Below are 26,569 nucleotides of genomic sequence, written 5' to 3'. Positions count from 1 at the left end.
CAAACAGGGATTGGAGGATAAGCAGCAGTTTAATTAGTTGTCATCAGTTATTTCTCCCCAAACTCCCTGCTCCTAAATATTTAGTGTCAGAACTACCATACAGCCATCTAACATTTAACGCATGCCCTCATATCTGTGCCTGGCAGACATTATCTGTGTGCATGCTCACATGGGAGCATCCTCTTAAGGGAAACTGAGGCACAACATTAGGGATCAATGCACAGCCACAAGAGAAAGCTGTGTTAAAGGAGGAGCTTCTGAAGGTTTCTCTCCAGCCCTTTCTTATTCCAGTGTTGCAGCTAAGAAGCTAAATATTTACTTCTCTTGAGAAACAACAGGTTAATTTTATCAACTTTCAAATGCCCACATCTCTAATTTCAGATACACTCCTTTTTTCCCTGTGTTTTGCATTCTTCTGCCTCCTTTCCAGAAGGCCCATTATGCTTAATACCCCGTCTTCTTCAAAACTTTTTAGTGAGCTTTCAAGAAAGTCTTTGAAGAATGAAAATAACTTATACAGCAAGGGAACGAGGAGCTTGCTAGTCAGCAACTCGAGCCCAGAACTATCCTGCAAGACGGCACTTCCTGACATGATTTCCAAAATTATCATTATGGCAGTTTATACTTGTCGAGCTGTGAAGTAACTGGAAAACATTGAGGCAATTTTCCTACTGTTTACTTGTTGCGGAAAATAAAGGCAAAATGTCATTTATTCTATTCATAACCAGAACCCACGCGTAGGGTGTTTTTAATTTCAAATTATTATCAAGTGGGGGCTTACTTAGTCAGAGGGGACTTGTGCCAGATGCCAAGAGATTCTCTTAGAAGTCAAGGAGTACAATATTACGTGGGTGAAAATCAGGCAGTTACATGACATAGCCAAGAATGACATGCAAAAATATACAACTGGCATCAGCTCCGATTGCAAACTACAACAGAGAAAGGCACCGTGCCTTTTTCTAACACCTTTTGAAACAGAGAGTCCTTAAAGTCACAGGAAAGTGATTTTTCCTACCAGGGTTTTGCCTTTAGAGAACACAGCTTTGGGTGTCATTTCATTACAGAAAAATGTCTTATTTGGGGCTACTAGCATTTCTTCCTCTTTCTACTCCTTTCTAACAGGACATCAGCAGGAATAAATTAGGTGACTCAGTCTGCATACCTATTTATCTGCTGCGTGCAGCCTCGCCTTAGATGATTTATTTATTTATTACAAGCACCAAGATCATCTAAATAATGAAATATTTCAAAAATAAAGAGTGGCTCAGATCTGGATTTCCCTTATGAAAAACTGTGGAACCTTCTCTCAGGCCATGTGCATTTCGGAGGTGAGCTACTCCTGGTGCAGTTTTGCAACATCTCTGGCACAAGTGAGAAGCGATGCCCACTCCCTCCGGTGTGACAAAATGAGCAAGAGCGAGCAGCTAGCACAGCTCCTGATGCTGCAAATTTAAAAGCAATATATTCTCCAGTGGGTGTCTGCAAAGTTTGGCAGAAGCCTCTGGCATCTGGTTATGCTCCCCGGGAACCTTTCAAAGAAAATAAACAAGTTGCAGGAGGGCGATGCGGCTCTCTCCAGGAGCTGCTGCCTTGTCCCACAGGACAGCCCTGGTCGGTACGAGGCAGCTTTGCATACAGATCACAGCATGCGGGGAGATGGTAGCCAGGAACAGGCTACATTAAAATAAAGCAAAAACAGTGCACTCAGTGAAATATTTTTGATCAGGAAGCTCTGTTTGCTGGAAGTGCAATGGGATGCTGCTCTTCCATGCAGCCTTTTGTAGCGGAGTCAGGCTCCAAGGCGGCAAGAAGTGACTTAGCTCTCCATCACGGTCTGGACAGAGCTCAGAAGGCACTTGAGACACAGCTTTTTCATGATTTTGGCAGTCTGTGTTTGTTACTGCCTGTTACTTTTCAGAAAGACTTTCCTTTCCGTAAGAATCACCACCGGGGAACAATGACACATAATCACTAACTGCTGCATTTGGTTAGGGACCGAAAAAGCTCAACAAGGAATTTTTATCCCTTAAAAGAACACAGAGCATAAAGCAAAACGCTGAGGCAAACAGATACATTTCTCTTTGTCTGACCTTTGGCTGAGCATCCAGAACCTGTCTTCAGACCACATTGCCTGAAGCCATGAGATTTCTCTCCTCTGCACTGAGGAGAAGACTCCTGAAGGGAGCTTCTCAGCAGCTTTGCCTGGGACAGGGCAGTGACAGTGGAGCAGGAGCTCTGCACCATTATTACACCTCCTCTCCTTTCCATCCATCTAAATCCTAAACCAGATTTCTCTCGTTTTGGCTTTCATCGCTGACCTACTTGACAACTTTGGTGAATTTAATCTCAAAATACTTGGAGATGTAGGGCAAAAAATATTTTTTCCAGGCTACCAATAAAGAATGTAGTTTCAGGAAGATTAAATAGCTTAATGGGACATTTTGGTGACTGGAGGAAATTTATAAGGTTATAATAAATTTGGGATATTAATGTAAGAATAAAGTTACACTGCTAGAAGCAGCATCTTATTGACAAAACTGCTAGGAAGTTGCCAAGGTAATAAACAAGGAATTGAGATGGATTACTGGTGATATGCTTCTGACTGTATTGTTCTATGTCAGCTGTCTGATATCTTGTGAAGTCCTTACGTATCTAGGTAAAACACTACACCCATGAATACCTTTCTTCAATAGGGTTATTAGTAAGAATAACCACAGGAAGGGCAGTCAATGATTTTGTTACTGAGAGGTATTAACACAAATTTTACATTTTTTTTTATTTAAATAAAATTAAACTTTAAATAAAACTAAAGAAAATTGGAATTCAGCTGCAAACACATTAACAACCTGTATTTTCAAAGCTTAGTAAAATTTCTAGGGCCAACATTTCAGTAGAAATATCGAAATTTACAGTAAACTTATGGAAAACCAAAAATAAACTCTCATTCAAACCCATTCCTCATCCAGCTTCTCTGATATCACTTTTCTCAGATTGGTCATCTGTTTTTTATTTCTCTGCAGCTCTGCACTGCTGCAATATAGGTATATCACATCTACTATAAAACTGTGCAGTAAGTTTGGTAAAGTCCTGCCAAAGCTTTCAAAGCTTTTTTTTTAAAAAAAAAATCCTTTCCTCAATTGCTATGATGGGGTAAGAAAATCTTATATAATTTAAGATAATAATAGCTTCACTTATTAAACATCAGACTAAGCATTTCTGGATAAGAATGTAACATCAGTAAATAGAGAAAATAGCAGGGTATAAAATTCTTAATAGTCATTAATTTGTCTCTTTCAAGACAGTTCTCTGAATGACACGTGGGTAACAGAAATGGAACACATTTACTGCAGTCAGAGAATTTTGCTCAAAGCCCGTTTTAAACAGTTTGAGGTACCAGGGGCCCAGGGACCCAGGCAGCACAGTGCAGCCAGGGCTGGGCTGTCGGGGAAGGCTGACGCCACTGCTCCAATGCATGCAGTGAGCTCAGCAGTGCTCAGCATCCCCCAATCCCCATTTTTCTGCAGCCTCGCTAACCCTCGCGGAGGGCACGCATGCCTACAAATCCATCGTGGGGACGTCCACATGGCTCTGTCATAAGGAAGCACCTGAGGTGGAGGAGCCACAGCAGCGCTACAGCTCCGTTGGTGCAGCACTTCACTGCGCTCTGAGTAAGTGACCTTGTGGCTCCCTACACAAGGCTGCATCGTGCCGTACAAATTTACCCATATGAGCCTTCAGCTATTTCATTTCCCGCAGGTCTCTTGTCATCATTGTTTCATTACACGCCTTTCTTTTCCACTGAAACTACATTTTATTTAAAAAGTATGATGAAGAATAAATGCAGCCACAGTTGAATAAACAACTCAGGTCAGCCGGTGCACCAAACTTTACCAGGATCTTGCTGTCGTTTCTCGTTTACACTGAAAGAACTGAACTCCACTTTGCTATATCATTAAAGGCAATTGCTTTGCATACACAACAGCTAATTTTTAAGGATTTTTTTTTTCCTGCTGAATCTTATTTTTTCTAAAGAATTCCTTGTTTGTTAAAGGCAGAGATTCCTAAATCACTGAAAAATACAACTTTGTTTACCTAATTGTTGGATAATGCACACAACTTATTTATACATTTGCTTTCTAAGTTCTCCTCTGGCTATTGACGTTGTATGTTATTAGTGTCTTGTTAAGCTCACTATAAATTTTTCAGAAGGAGTCATTTAAACTTGTAAGCTCTCTATGTTTTGGCTCCCAGCTGTCTTTGGGACTGTGTTCAAGTATTCGTGTTCTTCAAGTTCCAAGAAACATCTTATCTGTCCCTACAATCACTCAAGGAATTTCAGCATAAAACTGCCTTTTATTTTCTGAACAAACAGAAAATACTCAACAATCAGGTTCCCTTCCCACTGATAAGCTCAGCCCCTGACTACATGTTTTACAGCTGTGTGTGTTCAAGTACTCACCTCCAAAACAACCTGACGCTGTATGCATATGGCATTGCTGAAATAGGTTTTCTCCTCTGTATTGTCTGAAGTTGTGATAAAAGAGGGTTTCCACGTTAGTTCAATTAGTTCACTGATGGAACATGAATTCCAGATCCTATCATTCAAACTCCTGTTTATTGCTCACATCGTTTTAAAGGCCTCTCTGTTTCATAGTTGACAAAAGCTCATGCCACGGTTATAATAGACAATATCTTCAAACCGCTTAGCCATGAAACATCAACAGTTGTCCTAGGATTATCTACAGAGCCCCCTGTTTGCAATGGCTATAGAGATGAATGCCTATTAACTCAGGTTAATTAACGTCCTTATATATTCTTGTGTGGACTTTCAGTAGATGCTTACTCAGCAAAACAAACGTCTGTGTCCTTCATTTTGGGCTGATCCATTAACTGTTGTGTGTCTTCCCAAGAATACATGCTCATTAACTCAAATCAACTGCTATTCAATTACCTTGAGTTATAGTATGTCCCTAAACACCACTGCAAACAGACCCCCTAGAGATATCATATACTTCAACTGTTAACTAAGGCATACTCCATATTGCTGGTAAATGATTATATCTAGTTTTGAAGTAATAACTTCACATTCCTGCTTAAAATGTTTCCTGTTATGATTTTTTTCAAAACTCCTTTATAGGTAATTGTAGTGATAAAACTTGTTCCTTGCAATAAAGTACAACTGCATTAATATTATTATTATTGCACTTGGCCAGAGATGGTTCCTGCAATCATTTTTTTTCTTTCATATAATCCATTTGTTTAGATAGAAAGAAGAATCTGTTTGTTTAGAAGAAGAATCCATTTGTTTAGATAGAAAGATAATCAGGTCTCTGATTATCTCAGAATGAAATTCTTATGGTAGCACATGTTTTTTAAATTTTAGGGTTCTTTTAATTTTCAAAGGTTTTCTAAGATTTTTTTCCACATACTTTTTACAGAAATTTCAGAAAGGTACCACACCATTTCATATGCTTTAATTTTTTGACTTCCAGTAATGGAAAGACAGCATGGCCAAAGCTTTTCTTTTCACAAACTACAACAATTCTGATAAATAGCTAGGAACAATTGACAAAGATCTCAGACAGTCATTGCAGTAAGAAAATAAAAATTTTTAATAGCAAAGAACACTAGAGAACTTGTAATATACTGACATCCCTCTGCAATGTTGAAACGTGTTTAAAAAAATAAGAATGTTCAACACCTTTGTAGTATTTAAAAAACAAAAAAGACAGAAGTTAAGGCAATGGCCAGGGAGTGTAACTTCTTAAAAATAAAAACAAATTTAAAATCCCTCCATTACAAAGGTAAAAGAAAAATAAACAGTGGGAGCTAAGACAAGAGACAAAGGTGTAGCAAAAAATGTTTTTAAAATTGGTTATTTTTGTTTGAATGTATTTCTATTTAATATGTCCTCCTGAAACTAACTGGGCCTCTCCTAGGCACTTACATCAGATGAACAAAGAAAATTCAGGAACACAGAGTTGTTATATGCAACAGGAGCTCTACAGCTTCTCCTGATGTGGGCTGGGAATGTGAGGAGAAAATCCCATCCCAGCAGTTTCCCATCTGACAATCACCCCATGAAAAGGTCTTTGGTCCTGAGGAGAATTTTCTTACCACGAACAAAACAAAGACATTGTAAACACCCATTTGCTCCTAATATTCTTTAATCCATGTGAAGAGAGGGGGGTTGCATATTTTGCAAACTTATTATCAAGTCCTTTGAAGTAATGAAACTGGTTTTTGGGTGCATGAGTGTGGAAGACTTTTGCCAGAGCAGCCTGCAAGGCTCCAGTTATGGCACCTGTCAACCTGATAAAGAAAATCATTTGGGGTTTAGTCTCCTCTGTGTTACCGGGAAATAGGCAGAGGTGGCATTACAAGCTCTGTGTGCACCTCTGCATCGCAATGGTTACCTGATGGGCAGAAAGAATGGAGAAAATGGAAGAAAATAAAACAAGTAAAGGATAAGAGAAGCACTAGAATAGGAAGTTTTGCTAGGAAAAGCTTGGTTAACACTAAATCATGCAAAAACGAACTAGGAGCTTATATTCACTGGAGTGACAGAAATCATCAGCCGTTCATGGCCCTTCCCTTCACTGAGCTATATTATAGAAAGCTGCACAGAAGTGAAACAGAGCTAGAGCAATAAGATGAAGGCACTCAGGCAGAGGATATGATCCTGCACACTGCAGAATGGACTCTAGTCCCTATTTACTTTGCCTCTCTTGCTGGGGCATCATTACACAGTGAACAGACAGCGTGGTGAGCTCCAAGGGTTGGAGAAGTCCTGGTTTGGAGGGCTGGGAGATGCCAATCAATCCTTGTGCTTTATCCCTCACACCCACTGACTTCCCAATGTGATTGAGCCCAGGGCTCCCTTCGCACTGACATGTTTTCTTCCCCCTTCCTCCTCCCCGGCACAGTAATGAATTATGGCACCTCCAGTGCCAAGCAGAAAAGCCAAGCCAACGAGAGGCCGCACCAGGGCTGCGCTGAGCTGCACAGCATATGGTTAGCACTCCTAAAGCAGCCAAAAAGCAACAGCAACTTGCTGTGAATTTCACACATGGCTCCCATCAGGATCAATTCTTGCCAATCTCTAATATCAGCATAATGGAAGGGAAAAATCTCCAGGCTGTGCACAGCCACCGAGCACCACCTCCACTCCATGACAGCACCTTGGGAATTAGGTGCTAAATGACCCGTCTTCCGAAAATCTTTACAATGTCTCTGGTTCTCTGAAAAGAAAAACTCCAGCCCCCTCTCTCAGAGCCCCCAAACCACGCAAAACACTTCTTTCCCTAGTGTAGAAGACCCCCATTGTGCAGATCCCAGGGAAAAGGTTGCCCAGCCCTTCCCGAGCCAAAGCACTGCAGGATGTCCTGACGCCACAGGCTCAGTTCCCGCATGCAAAATATCCCACGAAGGGCAACCTGCAAAGCAGCAGGAACTAGAGCCAAATCCACGAAATCATGCAAGTTCCTTTAGGTAAAACTCAAGTGACAAGTTAATATTCTCCTTCTGAAAACAAATTACTTAATCTGAAGAGATTTTCAAAGATGACTAAAGACTTGGCACTTCAAGTGTGGAGGCTGCAAACAAAAAGTCTAGAGGATTAGGATTATCTAGAACACACTAATATCAATCATCTGAAAATCAGCCCTCATAGAATGGCTGAGTTGGATCAGGCAAAAGTAAAAGGACCACATACCATGATCGGTTTGAAATATCCACATATTTCACTATATAAAGCCCACAATGAATTGCCTCATGCATCTCTTTCAGGACTGCTTTGCCCACGTGGTCCAATTACATGGGCTCTGTTGACACCTCACGGTACAGCTGCAGGATAATTTATTCATAAGCATTTTTAAAAGCATCGTGCATTTCCAAACAAAGTCACGCATGCTGCTGATTCATTTACACCAAATTAAAAAGCTTCATCTTCATCCCTCTCTCTCAAATTTAACTTTCAGCATTTTAATTGTTTCTTCCTTCATTGTTAGATCAATATCAATCATTGTCTTCAGTTACCAGAACTTGCATCTTCCTGAAAATTATGTTAAATTTAGATGCTAATGAAAACTGTTTGCACTGTTTAACCACAGAAATGAAACCTCTATTACAAACCATAAAAACTGTTAGTTGTAACAAGAAACCTTAATTTCTACCTCAATCTCCTTTTTGCCATCTGCTGCCCTACAAGACCCATCCCAGAAACCATGGACTAATGAAACAAACAAACAATAAAAGGGATAATTGTTAACTTTGCTTCACAACACAACAAACATTCAAAGAATTAAAATAGTCCCATTAACCATTACACTGAAAATTATGTTATAAAGCAAACTAATCCATGTATGCCAGCACGTGCCAATATTCCTTCTTTCCAGTCATCTTCACAAACAAACAATCTGATATCCTATACAGACATATATAAAAATGGGGCATGACCCATGACACTAAACATAGACCATCCTCCCAGAAGGAATAAGACAAAAAAAAATAAATACGGCCAACATGAAAAAAATAAATCCAGCCAACATGACAAATACCACAAACTCTACCATAGTAATAGGTGATTGTTCATTTATCCAAAGCCCTACAAAATTCATTAAATATATTATAAAATGTAAGTCTTTAAAGTGCAATAAATATTTATATTTAAATAGTATTTATTGTGGCCAATCCTCAGAACTTGCTATGTGAGACACTGATTCTGTACTCTGCACTCTGTCATTCATAGATGCTTTTCTCATAGGTCCACCGTGCATCTTTGTACAATTACAGACACTACCATGTCCTGGAAATGCTGTGTCAATGATCTTCAGCCCCCCCCCACATCATGGGATGAAGGCAGACAATGGGCTTCAGGATAACAGCTACGTTCAGAATACACCAAAAAGGTTCAAATCCCCTAATAGAAACCATTATTCAGACAAAATCCTTGCCTTCCTGTATAAACTCAAAATTAAATTGTTCACAGGGTAGGGGAGGGAGAAGGTTATAATAATTACAAAACTCTAATACATTTTAATTATGTTCTGTGCTGCAGAAGACAAGTAATCTTAGACAGCCATCCCTCCTTTTTATTGGGCTTAGATGAGATACAATCAGATTAGGTAAAATGCTCTGCTTTGTATTTTACTTCTTAATGGTTGAAAATCTTTATTTCTTGTTTTTTACTGATCTGCCCCCAATGAACACTCAACACATTCTCATCAGGCTTATAGTACAAACAAGATCGTTCCATTTGTGACTTACACATCAGTCATGTCTGAAGGAAGACCGAGAAAAATCAGACAAACAGAGCCACGCTACACCGCTGCTAAAAAAAGTCCCATGAAGTAAGAGCCTAATGAGCCCATTTGAGCAATAATGTGGTAATGTGGTCTATGCCATCTGGAATGCAGAATGAGCTTTTAGTTCACTCTCTGCTTTCTCTGAGTCCTAACCTCCAAACACGCACAACTACAGGAAGGCGGGTTTGATTCCTGATGTAAATCTAGTGACTCCCATGACAAAACCACAGATTTATTTATTTATTTTTTTTAGGAGATATTATACATAAATACCTCATTCCTCTTATAAACCGGACAATTTAGTCAGGAGCCACAGTCTACCTCTTGAGTCAGCTAATTCTCTACTTCAGTTATCTTACACACCTTCTTTAATGAATACATGTTCCTTTGATTAAATTCACATTTTTGTCTACCTAATTAGCCTGAAAAACCTGTGCTGAACCAATCTAAAAGTGACTTCATTACTGTTCATTGGTGCATGTTTGCAACCCATCACTGTCAACTCAACAGGCGAAGGATTAGAAGAACATTAACTCTGGCTTATTTGGCTTTTCATAGCAATCATTGCACTCGGAGCGCACAGCCAATCCAAGCCTTCAATCGACCCGGTAGGACACTGACAGATGTTTTAATCATGTGGCTTCATTCATTAGTGCTCATTTGCCTGGTTGGCCAGGTTTGTGGTTCTGAGAGACAGTTGAAACAAAAAATAATTAAACCTAACCAGCTTAATTACTTTTTAACATTCATCCCTCAGCTGGTACAGTTCATGAGTAATGACAAATTGAAAATATAAATAAAAAAACAGTTTATTCAGACCAATGAGCTAATAAGTATGTTCACCAGAAGATGCATCATTGCTTGTCTAGGAACGTAAGCAAAGTTGCCTAATAGGCACTTAATGTACATTGGTTAATGAAATCATACCAGAGCTAATGAATATATATAATTGGGTAGGCAGCTGCCACTAGAAAAAAGTTAGTGGAACCATCTTGCTAATTCAGTCTGCAGAGACAAGTAGAGAAGGCCCTTGAAGACAATTCAATAGACCCTGCTAATACGGTGACTATTGATTATTTGCATGATAAAATTGTGTTGTTTCTCTACTGTTCAGCTTGTTGTAAAAGCAACCCCCAGCGACTTCTAAAATAATAAATAAATAAATTTAAATACAAAATAAAAACAACAAAACTTCAAGTACATTACAAATTGAAAACAAACAAAACCAAACAAAACATCTGAAACACTGTCCAAGTGTCTGCACCTCAGTAAACCTGCTGGGATTACTCTTATCAGGCACCAGCTGATTCCATGTAGTGTAGTGTGCGGGTAAAAATGTGACTAAAGTTAATGAAGGGAGACCTAGAGAGCAAGGGAGAGCTAGAGCTCGATTTTGTAGCAAATTATTGAAGTCTGCACTGTAAATTTGGTATTTTAGGCCCTGAAAATCCTGTGCAGGGGAGCTGCTACAGAAGAATATTTATCTCAAACATCATCTTTGGTTTTTGATTTCATCTGCTTTATTCTTTCATTACCAGTGTCCCTGAAGTCTTGAAATATTATTCTCCAAATGCAAAGATCTCTTCATCTAACCTCTTCTAGAAACTCTCAAAACATTTCACAATTTTTATGTTACCTTTATTGTATTATAGGAAATCCAACATCTGGATGGGTGTCAGAGAGTACCTCTTAGGACTTTTATTAAAGGTCCATTTTCCTGTGTTACCATATATACCGGGACACAGTGACATTCCAGTGTGCAGGGACCGTGCTCCCAGGACTGCTAAGGTTCCATGCCTCCAGAAAGGCAGCAGAGCAGATGACCAAAAAGCTTTGTAGAAAAGGCTGACCTCAAGGTTTTCCTGCACTGCAGAGGGCATAAAGCAAGCACTTCTTAATGCAAAGAAAATGAGCTGATTTATTTATTCACAAATCAGAAGAAAAAGCAGCCCGCACCCACCAAGGCTTTCTCTGCAAGTTCCCAACTGCAAGGGAGGGTCCCTTAAGGCCAGGGAATTGTAGCAGAGCAATGCCAATGGATGGTCCCTACCGAGACACTCACCCACCTACAGCAGGTGGGAACCCCAGCTCAATGTGCAAGAGACCTGGTGGTGGGAAGGCATGATAGGATGGTATTCCTTCACGCCGTTTATCCTTCTGACTGCTGAAGAACCCAAATTAAAATTCAACACCTCTACTGTATAATTTAGTGGACCATAAGCACATTTTTTTTTCTACTAATGATTTCTTATAAAGCTCTGGATAAATAATAAATATCAGTGTATGTATTTTATCCCAGTCCTAGTTTGTTCTTATCTTTTCAAATAGATTTTTTCCCCAAAATATCCCATTGAGACCATTTGGAGTTTGTTTTCATTTTCAGGCTCTGCTGAACTAAGCATTTGATTCAGAGAAAATAACAGGTTTGAAAGAAAGGCTCTGGGAAACTTTAAACATAACAGATGCTTATTTGCAGACATCTGACTTAACTGAACTGAAAACCCCAGTCTAAATCCTGAAAACCATAAATGTCAGCCAGCTAGAACAGAATAATAACCACTTATCGATACAGATGCACCCAGTAGATAACAGAGTGTCTGGATTATAATATTCATATAACTATTCTCAGTTTGCTTCTCCTGAGCTCTCAAATTATAACCGGCAGCCCCATGTTTCATTTCCCAGTGCTGTGCATTGCTGGCTCACAACGAACAGAGTGGTCCATTACAAACTGGTAATTTTCCTCCCAGTATCAGGTATGAACTATTCATTTTGGCATTGACATCCAAAGAAGCTCATATAGGATATTCTTAGTGGCATAAGTGGCCAAGAGTAGCCACCTCTGTGATTTTTAAAAGAGCCCATTGAATCCAAGCTGACAATTCATACTTCATATATCTCAATCTCCTAATCTTTGAAATTACAGAATCTGTGTGATCAAAGTAAAATCACAGGCAAAAAAAGCACTCAAACTTCAAAGCAGTTTGGATCAGGATTCATCTTTTCTGCTTGTCCATAATGAGGCAAAACCAAGTAGCCTGAAGTTTGCAAAAATTTGGTGAAGAGAGATCTGAAGACTTAGGGCCATTTGAAACAAAAATGTCAGCACTATAAATCGACCTGAAAGTACAGAGCTGAGAGGACACAGGCATTTTAGTGACAACTGTGAAATTTCAGCTTAGAAATCAGCATCAGGTCAGGCTGTTTAACATTTTCTTATACTTTTCTCTTTACCTGGGCAAGGGATAAGATACTTATAGTCCAAATAACTTGGATGGCTTTTTGCCCTTAGTTTAGAAATTACATTTTGTTCCCTGTGCTCTTGCCCTTTCAAAATTGGGCCCAGATTACCTTCACAAAACATTAGTCATCCAAACGTTAGGTGCACAATCTCAGTGAGGTGTTCACGATAACATTATAGCCAACAAAAATAGAAAGCAGTCACCAGAGGGTGATTCATCCTGCCCAAATCAGATGCCTACTGTGGGATGTGCTAAATCAGCCCTCTCTTCAGATACCTGAAATTTGGCAAAGAAAAATTAGATTTCTAATATTATCAGTTCTTTAAAAAATAACCCAATGGGCTCATCTACTCAGCAGTGTTAATACCATTGCATTTTTTATTTGTACTTTTAATTATTTAAAAAAAAAATATATATTTTTTCCAAGCTTGTCTAAGACACAGTTTGATTCTCTCATGATGTCTTAAAATCGTGGGTAAAAGCCCTATGAGACATTAATAGATTTTAATTAAATTCATTATTCCATTAATTGAAAATGATCTGAGGTAATCAAGAACTTTGTTGTTGATCTCAGTGGGAATTTGGTTGATTTTTTTCTGGATAGATGAGCTGACAGACAAGGTGGTGACTAGCTAAGGTTGTCTGAAGATACAGTTTAAATCTTACAGGCTACATATTCAGGTAGTAATATTCTACAACTGCCATATAATACACTACATATATTTTGGTGGGCAATGAAGTGATCTCCAAAGTCTGATGAAAGCACATAGTAGCTTCACTGAGATTTTATGCAAATTTCTCAAGACAAAATATGGATGTTACATCTCTTAAAATATTCATTGAAAATGGGGAAAAACCTTTCTTATTAAATACTCCCTGATGCACATGCTAAAACTGTGAAAAGATGAGACTCTAACATCAGTCACTATAAAGAGAAAAATCAATTTTGTATAAAAAGTAGCTTTATTCAACTTAGTTGTGCAACAGAAGAAATTAATTACATCACTACATATTGCAAAAGGGTTGTTTTATCATGTTTCATTTGGCAATTCCTGCCACAGGGAAGAGAGAAAGTTATTGAATGAGACAACAGTAAGAGAAAAAAGGAGGGACAGCAACATGAAAAAGAAAAAATACAGGGAGACAAGGAGCTAATAATGGCATGCTCAAAGAGAAGCCAGGGAAGCAAGAGAAGACAAATCACTACACGGTCAGAGAAGTCAAGAAAAGAGATCGATATAATATATAGCATGGGGCATAAGGCAGGAAGAAATGCAACATATAATGAAGGGAAGCATCATTAAAAAATTGGGTCAGGACTCATCCAGCAATGTATCCTCTTTCCTTGCTCTGGCAGCCCATAGGGATTTAAGCTGTTGGTGGGATGCTGCTGAGCCAGCGCATCCTGTCCCGAAGCAACATGTCCGTGAAAGCCAGATTCAACTGGAGCTGTCTGTGGCCAACAGAACCCAGCTCAAATCCACCTCACCGCTGTTCCACAGGGCAAAATCTTTCATACCACACTTCTGTAATGTATGGTACTACAGCAAGGAAAGTTAGTAAAAAAGACTTGTAGAAGTGACTATCCTTAATGTTCCAAACTTTTAAAATATGGTGTAAGTGAAGTTTTGTATCTAGAATTTATTAAATAAGATGAGTTGGGCCTTAGAGATGCTATTAAAACCCTGAGGTCACTGTAAGAACAGTGCATACACATAATTTAGATTCTTATTATTTTTTTTTCTTTCTTATTCATGAACCATTCGAGGTGAATGGCTACAAAGAAAATAAAAATGATGGCCTGACAGATATCTGAAAAGCACATCCAGATATTTCCGTATCCATGCTGACACAGGGAAGAACTGTATCTCATGTCATTTGGAGACTCCATTTAATCTGCCAAACCCCCCATTAGTAATTACTTTCATTATTATCCCTGCCCCCAAAAGGCTATTAACTTTATCAAATAATAGATAGTTCTGTCTGTCCTCTTTCAGAAGTTGCAGTCTAATTTTTGCTTTTTTTTGAGAGAAAATGATGCATAAATGGTTGACACTTGCAGCCAGATAATTCCGTGTCTAAGTCCCTATTCATAATAAAAGTTTTGGTACATGAGCAAGTCAGCCCATTTGAACTGGTGACAGTCCACTAGGCTATTTTACCATACCTTCAACTTGTGGTAAAAGCTGGGTAACTACACAGAGTATTCTGCAGTTAAGCAGAGTTAAGCTAACATCAGCTATCTTGCATACACTGAGGATAAGTATTCAGCTGCACGGCATCTTATTTAGGCTTTGCTAGCACACAAATTCTTGAAAGTACATCTGAACACTTCGTGGAGGCACAAGTAGGCATGGAGACTGTGTGGCACCTTAGAGATATTCACAGCTAGGTTCGTCCAACAGCTGAGTGCCTGTAGGAAGAGTCACCTTCATCTCATTACTAACTCACCAAAAATTCCCTAACCAGGAACAGTGTTATTCACCCACACCCTACCACTGGCAAGTAAAGAGAGGACATCATGTGCCCTTCGTATGTTTTCATGACACACTGAAAACATTTAACTTCAGTATTTACTTGTTTTTATAGCAAAAACATTTCAGTACTTAGTTTATCTAGATGAGCAACACTAGTACAGTTATGCTTTGTTTCAGCACTTGCACAAACAGCAGCAGCGGTAACCTGCAATGCACTGTGAAGCCCTGTGTTAGGAAGACTGCACCACCACACTTCTGAAGATCTGTAGATTGAGAATCTGGTTTGCTCTTGACAGAAAATTCAGAAACAAACAGAATAAGAATCATAGAGTTGGAAGAGACCCATAAGGATCATCAAGTCCAATTCCTGGCTCCACATAGCACCACCCAAAATGAGACCTTGTATCTGATAGCATTTTCCAAATGCTTCTTCAAATTCAGCAGGCTCGGTGCTGTGCCCACTTCCTTGGGCAGCCTGTTCTCCAGTGTCATTTCGGTTCTGAACCTTTTCCTAACACCCATCCTGACCCACTCCTGTCCCAGCTCCATGCCGTTCCCTCGGGTCCTGTCACTGTCCCCAGAGAGCAGAGCTCAGCCCCTCGTGAGGGAGCTGCAGGCCGCCATGAGGCCTCACCCTCAGCCTGCTCTGGGCTGAACAAACCCAGGGACCACAGCCACTCCTCACTTTCAAGACCCTTCACCATCTTTGTAGCCCTCCTTTGGATGCTCTCAGTCTGTACATACAGCCAGGGTTGCCCTGTCCCAGATGAAGAATCTGACACTTGCTCTTGCTGAATTTCATGCTCTTGGTGACTGCCCAGCTCTCTAGTCTGTCAAGGTTTCCCTGCAGGGCCTCCCCACCCTCAAGGGAATAAACAGTCCCTCCTAATTTAGTATCATCTGCAAACTAACTTAGTATGCATTCAAGTCCTGCATCCAGATCATTTATAAAAACACAGCGGAGAACTGGCCCCAAAAGGGAGCCCTAGGGAATTTATGACTAGTCCTGAATATGCCTTGGCACTCTTAATGCAACCTCTGTGACGCTGCGTGCAGTGGGGAGGGAGGTGGTGGCCCAGTGAGCAGAGCGCAGGGCAGGGAGCACCCACACACCACTGCCTTGCTGCGGGCTCTGAAAGACCAAAAGAATCATTTCCAAACACAACAGATGCATAAGCACAGACAAACATTTTGGCTATATACCTCAAAATTTTTACATTAAAAAAAAATTGCTTACATGCTCAGCATATTTTATAGTTTAAAATTTTGAGACCTTACTCAGTTCAGCCATAAATGTATTTACATAGAGTAAGAGTTTTTCTGGGTTAAATTTTGTCTTGTGTCATAAGAAAGAATTCTTAAGCCACATAAAAGGCAACGTGTTACATGTTAGATTGCAATTCTTGCTTTAAGCAACTTTATAAAGGTCTCCCTTCCTTCCTGAAGGGAAAACCTTTCCTAGTTTTCATAAAGCAGTTCATAGTATTTAACAATTACCAATCTCCAAAGGCATGTTTAATTTCCCTCATTTATCAAGCTGCCAGATAATATTTACACATTCTCAGCTCTCACTGTGCTCCTCTGGTGAACTCTACTTTCCAACTAATGCTGCTCCTAAGTTCTCATATTTTCAAAAGTAAATATTTTTACTTACTTTCATTATAAGCACGTTGGAGCCATTAACCCCTTTAGAATTTCACACATCCATTTCTCTAGGTATAAAAAAATACCATCTTCAGCTGTACAGAGTATTTTCAATTCATCCTGGACTGCAGAAAGGCCAAAGTTTGCAGGACGTGTTCAATGCCTACACATACCCAACCACCATCATCCTGCATCTAGCCTCTTCCTCCTTGCTGCAAATTCAAGCTTCTCAATTTTGTTCTCCCCAAGACAGATAATCAGGAAAATTTGGGTGACTAACTAACAATTCCTCTACACAATGCTGTAAAAAGTCACACGTTTTTGAAACCTGATAAGCAGCCCTTTTGTAATTCGCATGGAGAGAAAAGCAAAAATAGTGACCACATCCAAACCCATATCATCCATCTTGACAAATAATTAGAAAGAAAAGTTAATTAAGACCAGATATTTAGGAAAAAAAAGTGAAGATGTGCACAAGATGGCAAATCTGTGATTTGTTCTCCTGTTCCTGCCTCAGCTATATAAGATCATACCGAAAGTTGAGGAGTAGCTTAGTGATTCATTTTCTTGCTTGATTTTAACATAGTAAACTAAATGAACCTTGCAGAACAGTTCCTAAAGGCTATCAAAAATCTGAAATCCATTCAAAGAAGAAACAACGATCAGCCATTAATTGAATTCTGATTTCATATTCCCCCTAAATTCATCAATGTGTTCTCACGTAAAGCAAACTTTGCTAATCAGATTGACTTTATCACATTTTCACTCTTCTTCAGGACGGAACACAAAAGCACATCTGGGAAAAGTTACTGCAAATCTATGGGATACCACCAGTCTGATACCACACCAACCCACACAACACCAATGTTTGCAAGAAGTTTGTTTTAAGGATTTCACAACAAAACTGTGTATACCTGTACACAGTAGCATCTGTGATTGGTGATTTTAGATTTGCATGTTCAGCTGCAGAGGAGGGAAACAGCTCCTTTTAGAAAGTCACAGGTCAAAATCTAACTAACAAGTAAACTCAGTTTGGGCTTTAAATGGGACTATGTAATGAACAGACCAAACACCCCACGCAACAGATCAATTTTGCCCCTCCCCCCCCCCTTTTTTTTTTTAAAGCAATTTACTCAGAAGAGAAATTCCTCTTAAAAATGTCTCACCTGTGTCTTTACCCAAAGAATTTTTGCAATAATTGTGATTCTCTTAATGATTTGGAGTTGCTGATACAAATTCTTCAAACTTCATTTCCATTTCACTATCTGAAGATCTGAACTCACGCATCTTTCTCATACACAATGTTTTACTTGCTCCATTTAAAAAATAAATAAAGGAACAAATCCATTTCAGAGAGACCAGAGGGGTGAGTGCAATGAATTCAGCAGTGACATTCACCTCTACAGGTCAGGTCTGAGCATGAACGAGGGTTTGTGGGAAGCCAGAGCATCAACTCAGCTGTGCTCTGGTGCAAAATAACCCGCAGCCCTAACAAGAGTCCAGCTTGCCACAATTCATTGTGTGCCATGGTTTCAGAAGGCAAACAAATGCTCAGCAGCATGCTGCATATGAGGGGAGATAGGACAAACTGAGTCCTACAAATATGAGAATAATTTGCCCTTTTTTTTTTTTTTTTGAATGTTCTTGGCATTGATAATGGGTTTGACAAGATGTTCTGCAAACAGCCCATGGGTTACCCATGGGACAACCCTCGTTAGCATTCAAATGACTATTTTTGAATGTCACTCAGGACTATTTCACCAGAACCACTTTTTGCTCATTAGAAAGGTTTGAGCTGCTGCCACAGTTGCAGGGGAAACACACCGAATGTCCTTCCAATAACTGAGCCTAGCTGAAGTGTAAACTTCAGTCTCAAACACTGCCTAGCCTGTGGGCATCACAACTCCCAGCACTTCCACAAAGAAAGAAAGAAAAAAAAAACAAACCTATTTCAAATCCTTCAACCACATTATTTTATGATGTAAAGGAAAAAAAAATAATATTGAGCCATTACATTTACTTTCATTCTGCCCTGGAAGCCATTTGGCATTTATGAAAACAAAAAAACGACTTTTGTAAAGAAACACCATGCATCAATTTCTAATTCTTCATCTGCTAAAAGGGAGTTGGTAAGGACCTTTTATAATTTCAGCAGGGCTATTTTACTTCAGCACTACTTTGAGGGGCAATATTTCATGATGGCAGGCCCTTTGGCACCTTGTAACCTCTCATACATATATAACAAATTAGAAAGGCAATGACATATTTATACTACAATTAAAAACATGTTTAGCATTCCCTCAAGGCACCACTCTTCCCAATTATTTTCTGCTAAAGGTACATTAATCTGCTGCAGCAGCCCACTACAATAAAGACAACAGTTTTTCCCATATCTGAAGTTTAAATAGGGAGTGCAAAAATTGGTCCCATAGCCTTGAAATGTCACCACACTTGGATTATACTCATACTTAAAAGAGTGCACTCTTTTTAGCAGAACCTTTAGAAGTCCTCACACACAAACACGGCTTCGTGCTCTTTGGCAGTAACACATTTCACCGCAAGTGTGTGAATCCATTTGCTGCAGGAATACAATAAACAAAATGTGAGCAGTTAGGAAAAAAAAGAATATAAGGGCAAGGAAAAAGAAAAGCAGGGACATGAAGGAATGAGCAAGACAAAACAGACACACAAAGTAGTTTCATGCTAACCTTTTAATTACACTAAAAAAAACAAAAAACAAAAAAAAAAACACTAGAGAAAATAAGTTTTGCTGCATTGCAGCAAGGCCATTTCAACACACATTTGACCCAGACAATTCTTCTCAAACCTCTGTTGAGACATCCCACTTTACCACATGTGAGCATCTGGTTGCTGGAGTACCCAGCAAGTATCCACAGACCGAGGACCAAACATTTATGACATATTCTTGAATCTGAATCATGCTTTTGAAAACAAGCAAACAAACAAAACCCCCACCTTGCCTTTTGCAGCTGTTCTGCACTGAGTTCCTAACAATTTCCAAAGGTATAATACAGTTCCAGACCAAAGCAAGATAGCTTGCTAATCACTTTGCTGTTTGTTTCTGTGTACAGCTACCGCTATTATCTTTTGCTGAACTACAATAGCTCAGCTGACACTTGGGTGCAAACAGAAGCTGCACAATGACAGCTTGGCTAGTGATCTGTTCTGCAAATCGTTCAGACTAGCTTGAGCTTATCGAAATCCGTCTTCTCCAGAACAACCTCCAAAACATGACTAATAGGCTGATTGTCCTCCAACAATATCTATCTTGGTTCCTGCTGTAAAATAATCAATTACACTAAATGGAATTATTTATACAGAATACAAAAGTAGTTTGGCTTTGGTGGAAGTAATATGCTTATCAGATGGATTAAGATCTAATAGGCTTTTCTCTCTGAAAGTATAGCTGTTCTGATAGTCTATCAAACCTCTTATGTAAATTACTTTGCTCTTGACAACATAAATTAGATAAAAGAAATATATTTTGTTTACAGACCTCAAGTAACAAGATTTTTAATATATTTTAAAGCTGTGCCAATAGAATCAACAACCCTACTTATGAGCTGAACTTGCCTTAGCTTATTTCTACTAATAAAACAAAAGTGAACTCCGCATGCTTTTTGTTAATATGGTGGCTCCAAGAAAATCAAATATTTATGTCTTTGGTCTAGACGAATTAATACACGATTTCTCTATCACAGGAAAAAGAAAGCAATAGCTTCCTTAATGCACGTCTATGGTGGAATATCTTATTTCTCCAAGGTCAGCTCAGGAGAGCTGAGGGCCGCACAAGAGGCTGCAAGGCAATGATTGGAGAGAGGGGAGCAGCAACTGTTGAAGACTGAAGCCAGCTTGGTGAACACCACCAGCACATAAGGATGTCAAATACTGCCTGTTCATGGATACTGCACTCATTGATATTGGGTAACTGATTCTCCATGAAATCTTGCTCAGAAATAAATTTAAGAACATTTACTCCAATTTCTAGTGGCTGTGCTTCTCTTCTTATACCCTTCCTTTGGGAGTACTGTACAGCAGCCTTCATACTGCAGTCGGAATAAGAGGAAATGTGTTTCTCCTGTCTTTGGGGATATATTACAAGCCCTAAAAGCATACTTCATAATACCTTGATTATACACAAGTCTAAAAAAAAAAAAAAAAAACAAAACATTTCAAACATTTCTCAAAATGTATGCAAGAAGAACAGGTAATGTCTAACTTAGGAATACATTTATTGTATTTAGCAATAAGGAAATGATACCTTACAAAGCCAAATATTGGACTTGAGTGATCTGAAGTACAGGATGAGGGAGATTTGGGGATTCATAGATTCATTTTTAAAAATTGCATAATACAGCACAAAAGCAATTTGGCTCATTATGTCCATTTCACAGCTCTGGACTAATTAATATTAAGTAAATTACACTTGGCTAACAAAAAATAACAATGCACACTAAACCAAGTCTTAAATAATTTCTCAAAAGCCCAAATGATTTCCTTTATGAGATGCAACTAAGCATTTTTGCCAAAAAAAGAACAAAGAATTTATGATGCCATTAAAAACCTGGTAACTGCATCTCTTACCTGAAAAATACAAAAAGAAAAAAAAAAAGAATCCCTGGCTTGATTATGATTCACAGTGTGTAACAGTCCTCTGCATCATGGGACTAGAGTATCCTTTTATCTGTGTTATTCTTCAGGACAGATTGAATAATGACAAGTGGAGTGCCGAGCCGCAGTTTACTCGCAGATTGGTTAACATCATTTTGTTCCCAGAACAAGTCTCATCGGCCCTTATCAGGAGTCTCCCAGAATTGTTTGAAAGTTACAAGCAGCACACCAAGAAAATTAATTTCCCTGTCTGCCTCCTAGTATTGTTCAAATCTTGTTACCCTTATTCACACAAAGTAATTCAACTACCTCAGTACAAAGTGATGCTGCAATTTTGCTTAGTCTTACAAAAATTAGTGAAGTATGATTTCTAGGGACCCATTTAGGGTTCATTCTCCATTAGATGTGCACATGCAATTTCATTTTAAGTATGCATATTTTAGTGTTGTTTACTCTTTATTTTCTTGCAGCAATTAGGAACTTTGCTCACTACCAAAATACAATACTCGGCCAATCTTAAGAGAAACAAAGTCCATCCTGTAGCTGCTGCTTGCATCCAAGAGCATGGAGCCCACTCCATCTGGTGAAGGAGCCACCCTTGCGCAGGGATGCCATTTCTCACTTATGATAAGATGTGCTATGGATATTTTTATGCCTCAGGAAATCCAACATTCTGTTTTTTCCAAGAATGTAGATTTTCTGAGCTCACTACCAGAATTAGGAAAAATATACATGAATCAGAGTATGTTTTACTCCTTCATGCCTACCCTGAGATTTCAGCTCAATGAATGAATCAAGTAGAAAAGATACAATCTGAAGCAGTTTGTGCAATGGACTGACCAGACACATAAATTAAGGGAGAAAGAATTGCAGCAAATCCTTCTAACTCAAAGCAAGGACCAATGCAGATTTTAATGCTGCATTCCTACAATGAATATAGCCTGCATAGTCACACTTTGCATCTGCGCATGAGCAACTGCCATGAATTTTTAAATTCATATGCTGTTTTAAATCAAATTTAGAGTTCTTCTTGATTTCATTTACTCTCTACTTTAGTGAAGACTTAAGCATGCAGCAATGTAGTAAAGAAAACAAATCTACAGTTCGAGCCTTGCACTTGTTCTCAGCCTTCCAGCGTTTAATCTCACATCATCATCTGTGGAAGCTGTCCAAAACTATTCAAGGCATCATGGCATCAAGTGAGAGATGCTTTCCACCGATCTGAGTAGTTTCAGTCCTGGGACTTGTTTACAGCTGCTACCTCTAGCAGTTTTCCAGTTCTAAGTTTCGGGGAAGTTTTTGCATTGAAGCTTTTTCATTTCAAGTCACTTTGCTCAGATTCAGGCATACAGGTATGAGTGCAGTAATGAATCACAGGGCAACCACTAGACTAGGTTTATGTTTGAAAACCAGCAAATCTAAATATATCCCTCAGAACAGACGCTGCGGTCAGATGTGCTGTTCCACACAAAGCCAAGCAGTTGCGATGTTACCACCTCGCACCCACTCGCAGCCACTCCTTGTGCCACCCCCACAGAGGGCACAACACACCCAACCATTCCTCGACCCAGTTCTGTCAAAAAAGAGTCTGCATTTCTAAAATCTGCTATTAAAAGCGTTTAAGACAGTTTGAATCTTTGCGACGGAGCCGAGAGGAGGAATTATTTATGTCTTTATGCCACTAGAACTGAGACAAGCAAGAAATCTTCAAAGGATGAACCTCTCCTAAACCATCTCAGCACTTCTGACCTGTGCCTAACCCTCCCTAGGACCAGTCAATGTGCTGATTAAAGTTACACATCAGCCCATAGCCCGTTATACATACAGCCGGGCAACAGTAAAGCGAGCTTATGAAATAATTCAACTTTCACCAGGTTTGAAGACTTTTTTTTTTTTTTTAGGCTGAAGGCAGTCTTATTAAATAAAATTTACAATACTTTACTAAGACCGAGGGAAAAACTGAGGCCACAGGCCTCTCCAACATGGATGCTGAACAGATGTTTTCAATGTCTATTTGCATTTTGAACTGAAATTAAAGGGCACAAATCTCAATGGGTTTAAGATCTCTGCCAACAACTTGTGAATACTAACAAGTGGTACCTAATGATCCATCGAAATGGGTGATTTTTTTAAATTCTTTTTTCTTGTTTGGTTTTGGGGGGGTAAAGATTTAACTGAATGGAATAAAAGACAGAGGTGCGAAAAAATATCAAATAATAAAATCAAGAACTTTAAACAGGATCTTAAAGCCTGAGCTACAAAGCCTGACAGCCACGCAGAAGTCTGACAGCAGAGATAGGGTTTAATATTCTCTTATATGAGGGAGCTTTGAATCTCATTTAATTTTATCAGATTTAGAATCATTTGCTAGGGGCCAGACAGCCAACTAGTGTAAATCAGTTGAGCTCCATTAACTTCTACGGAATTACAGTTTCCAATTTACATCAGCTGAGAACCTTGCTGTTATGCTACTATTATTAGCTACTATTTATAACGCAATACTACCTAGAGCAGTCATCTCAAACATGCAGCTCAACAGGCTTTCTGACATTGCCTGCAGATACTGTTAGACTCTGCTCCTCTACCCCACATTGCCCAGAACAGCAAAGTTGGCTCCTGCATGTAATGTACTACTTGCTCCATATTCTACGAAATGGAACAGTCAGGCTAGAGACTACTGGTTAATATTGAAATCTGCATCTGGTTTTGCAGTATATGAAATAAAAAATATATAACTGCAACATTTGCAACCCTAATAATAATAACCAAAATAATAATGCACATTTTTATACAAATGTCCCTTCCAAAAAAAAAAAAAAAAAAAAAAAAAGTCTCATAATTGCAATCTGCAAAGGATTTGGAAGGAAAAAAAAAGGGGGGGGATGACATGAGGTTATGCAGAAGGCCAGCCATAAAGCTGAAGGGAGACCACAGCACTACCCAGTGCTCTGGCCGGGCCACTTGCTTCTAAGGGAATGAAAAGTCCCAGGCCAAATTCAAAGCCATACAGCGTGACAACACAGATCCAAGTCTCTCTGCTTTCGCAGTGAGAACATTTAGTTCTAAGTGTAGAATTTCTTAGTTTTAAAAATAAGTTTCTGAATTTGATGTATGGGGAATATCCACGCTAACTAAATTTAGAACATAACTTATGTGCTTAAATAAAGTAGCTAGCCTTCCTACAAAGAGATGTTCCTTCAAGCACCATTCAGTGCAGAAGCATAACTGAATTACCTTGTGAAGGTTCTTAATGTTCTCTTTTGACTATTTAGAAGACATTAAGAAACTCCCCTCCAGACATCAAAATGGGTTGATAACAGAAATAGTTCCTCACCCCCATCCTGGGAATGCAGAAATTGGTTTTGATGCCTTCTTGTCTCTCAGTGTTCATTCATTATGGATGTACATCCTACTCTGGCACTGTCCAAAGAAAGAACCATCTGCACACATAAAACCCAACCAGTCACAGTCCTTCATGTTATGTAGGGGATGTTTTCTCCCTGACTCTGCAGGGCACATAGAAATAAAGCAGAGTATATCATGTCTTTGGTGCTCTTCCTCCATTCACTACTTGACCTTCACACAAAATTAAGAAGAGCTTTTCCTCATACCAGCTAAATTTCCTTCTGACCCTGTTTCTTACTCAGATTTGTCTCCTTTTCTGCAAAATGTATTGAAGGCAGACCCTAATGTCAAAGTTGAAATCCACTTCAGAGAAAAGTCTGGCTGATCTCTGAAGTTTTTAACACTGATTCCTACATCCAGACAATGTGGGAGGCTGGAGACTTAGATATACAGATCTGCTAGGACCAGGAGGAGGTAAGGCAGGGAAGAGACACCAAAGAAACCATCATTCCCATTAACAAATGCAGCATGAGGCCCACATCTCATGCCATGATCAAAACTTTGTGGCATTTCTAATCAAAGCAGCCTGTGTTCATTCCCTGATTAGCTCCCCGTTTTGAAGCCAAGCTTCCCTTAAGTTCAAGGGCTCTGAAAGAGAAATCTGGTTCAGAGCTTTCTCTTTTTACTTATGAACTCCTACTCACTATACCTCAGTCTCACAAAGTGTTTAAGCTTATGCAAAGTCTCTCTGAAGCAAACGGGCCTGTTCAGAGGCCTGAAGCGCAGCCCTTTGCTGGATCAGGGTAGCAGCTCACTTCTTGTCAGTCTTTCCAAGCTCTGTGCGTTCTGTTCAGACATTTTCTAAGGTACATGGGTTAGTGTTAAATATAGAAAGCCCTCTGTTCAGTTTTGTTCTATGAGACTGACATACTGCTGAGCTTTACAGCACTGCTGTGCGCAGATCTGTGGAGCACAAGGCCTGTCCACCACAAGATGGTGGGTGTCTGAAGGGCGGCATAAGACAGATCATCTCCAAACTTATACATGATAAGAACAAGTTTTCTGTTAGGAACCAGTAACTGTTACTTGCTTATAGCAAATATCCCATAAGAACATCTTATTCTGCTCCTGTCAGTAAGTTGGGCAGCCACAAATCCTGCGTCGTTTGCTGGTTTTGTGCTGCTCTCCAGGAGAATGATGGGGAGCTCTGCACTGACTGATCAGGTAACCCATTAATATTTCACAGTTGGGCTCAGGTTGACCGGCAGTAATTATTCCACAGATTATTTTTTCATTTGAAGTGCAGCTGGTCATCCATTACTTTCTTCACGGCTTGGAAGGTGCAATAATTCCAATTATTTTTATCAACTGGAGACAGGTAAACTGGCTCTGCAGAAAGTGATGTAGTTTCCAAACAAAGCCTTGCATTTGCACTGCGCTACAGTGGCCACTCTTGTTCCTGAAGTCCACACAACGTCTTCTTCACAAACCAGCTGCCCCACCAGTCCCATACCCGTCATGGCAGAGCCACTTGCTCAGAGCTCTTTGAGAGCCGCGTGCTGCTGAAGGGACATGAGAGTGAGCATCTCATGTCAAGGATGTATGCCGAATCCAGACAACGAAATGCAGGATGGCTTACACAATGCATCACAGCATGAATTGTCTGCATTGTTCAAAGCAAAGGAAGACTTCCAAGCTCTACCAGCTTTCTCTTTGCGTATAGCACCATCACTTATGGTAGAGAGCTTAAAACCTGCTGCAGACTCGATGCTGAAAGTTACACCAGCAGAAAGGGCTCACCATAAAAATCAGCAATCAGATCCAGTCTGCAAGTATGCATTTAATCTTGGAAACATTAGCTGGATTGAACCTGACTGCTGATGAGTTACCCTTCCTTGCCTGACTGGAAGGTCATAAACATCCC

The 26,569-nt window shown here is 39.4% G+C and overlaps 1 protein-coding gene across 16 annotated transcripts in view; it reads right to left on the bottom strand.

The window, feature by feature from the left end:
• The window catches only part of SGCD (sarcoglycan delta), a 365,120-nt gene that overhangs the window by 109,939 nt on the left and 228,612 nt on the right, over window positions 1-26,569 (bottom strand). The window lies entirely within an intron of this gene.

This window comes from Anas acuta, chromosome 14 (assembly GCF_963932015.1).
Source record: "Anas acuta chromosome 14, bAnaAcu1.1, whole genome shotgun sequence".
Lineage (NCBI taxonomy): Eukaryota > Metazoa > Chordata > Aves > Anseriformes > Anatidae > Anas > Anas acuta.
The sequence above is the reverse complement of the archived record's forward strand: the minus strand, read 5'-3'. Positions and strand labels throughout refer to the sequence as shown.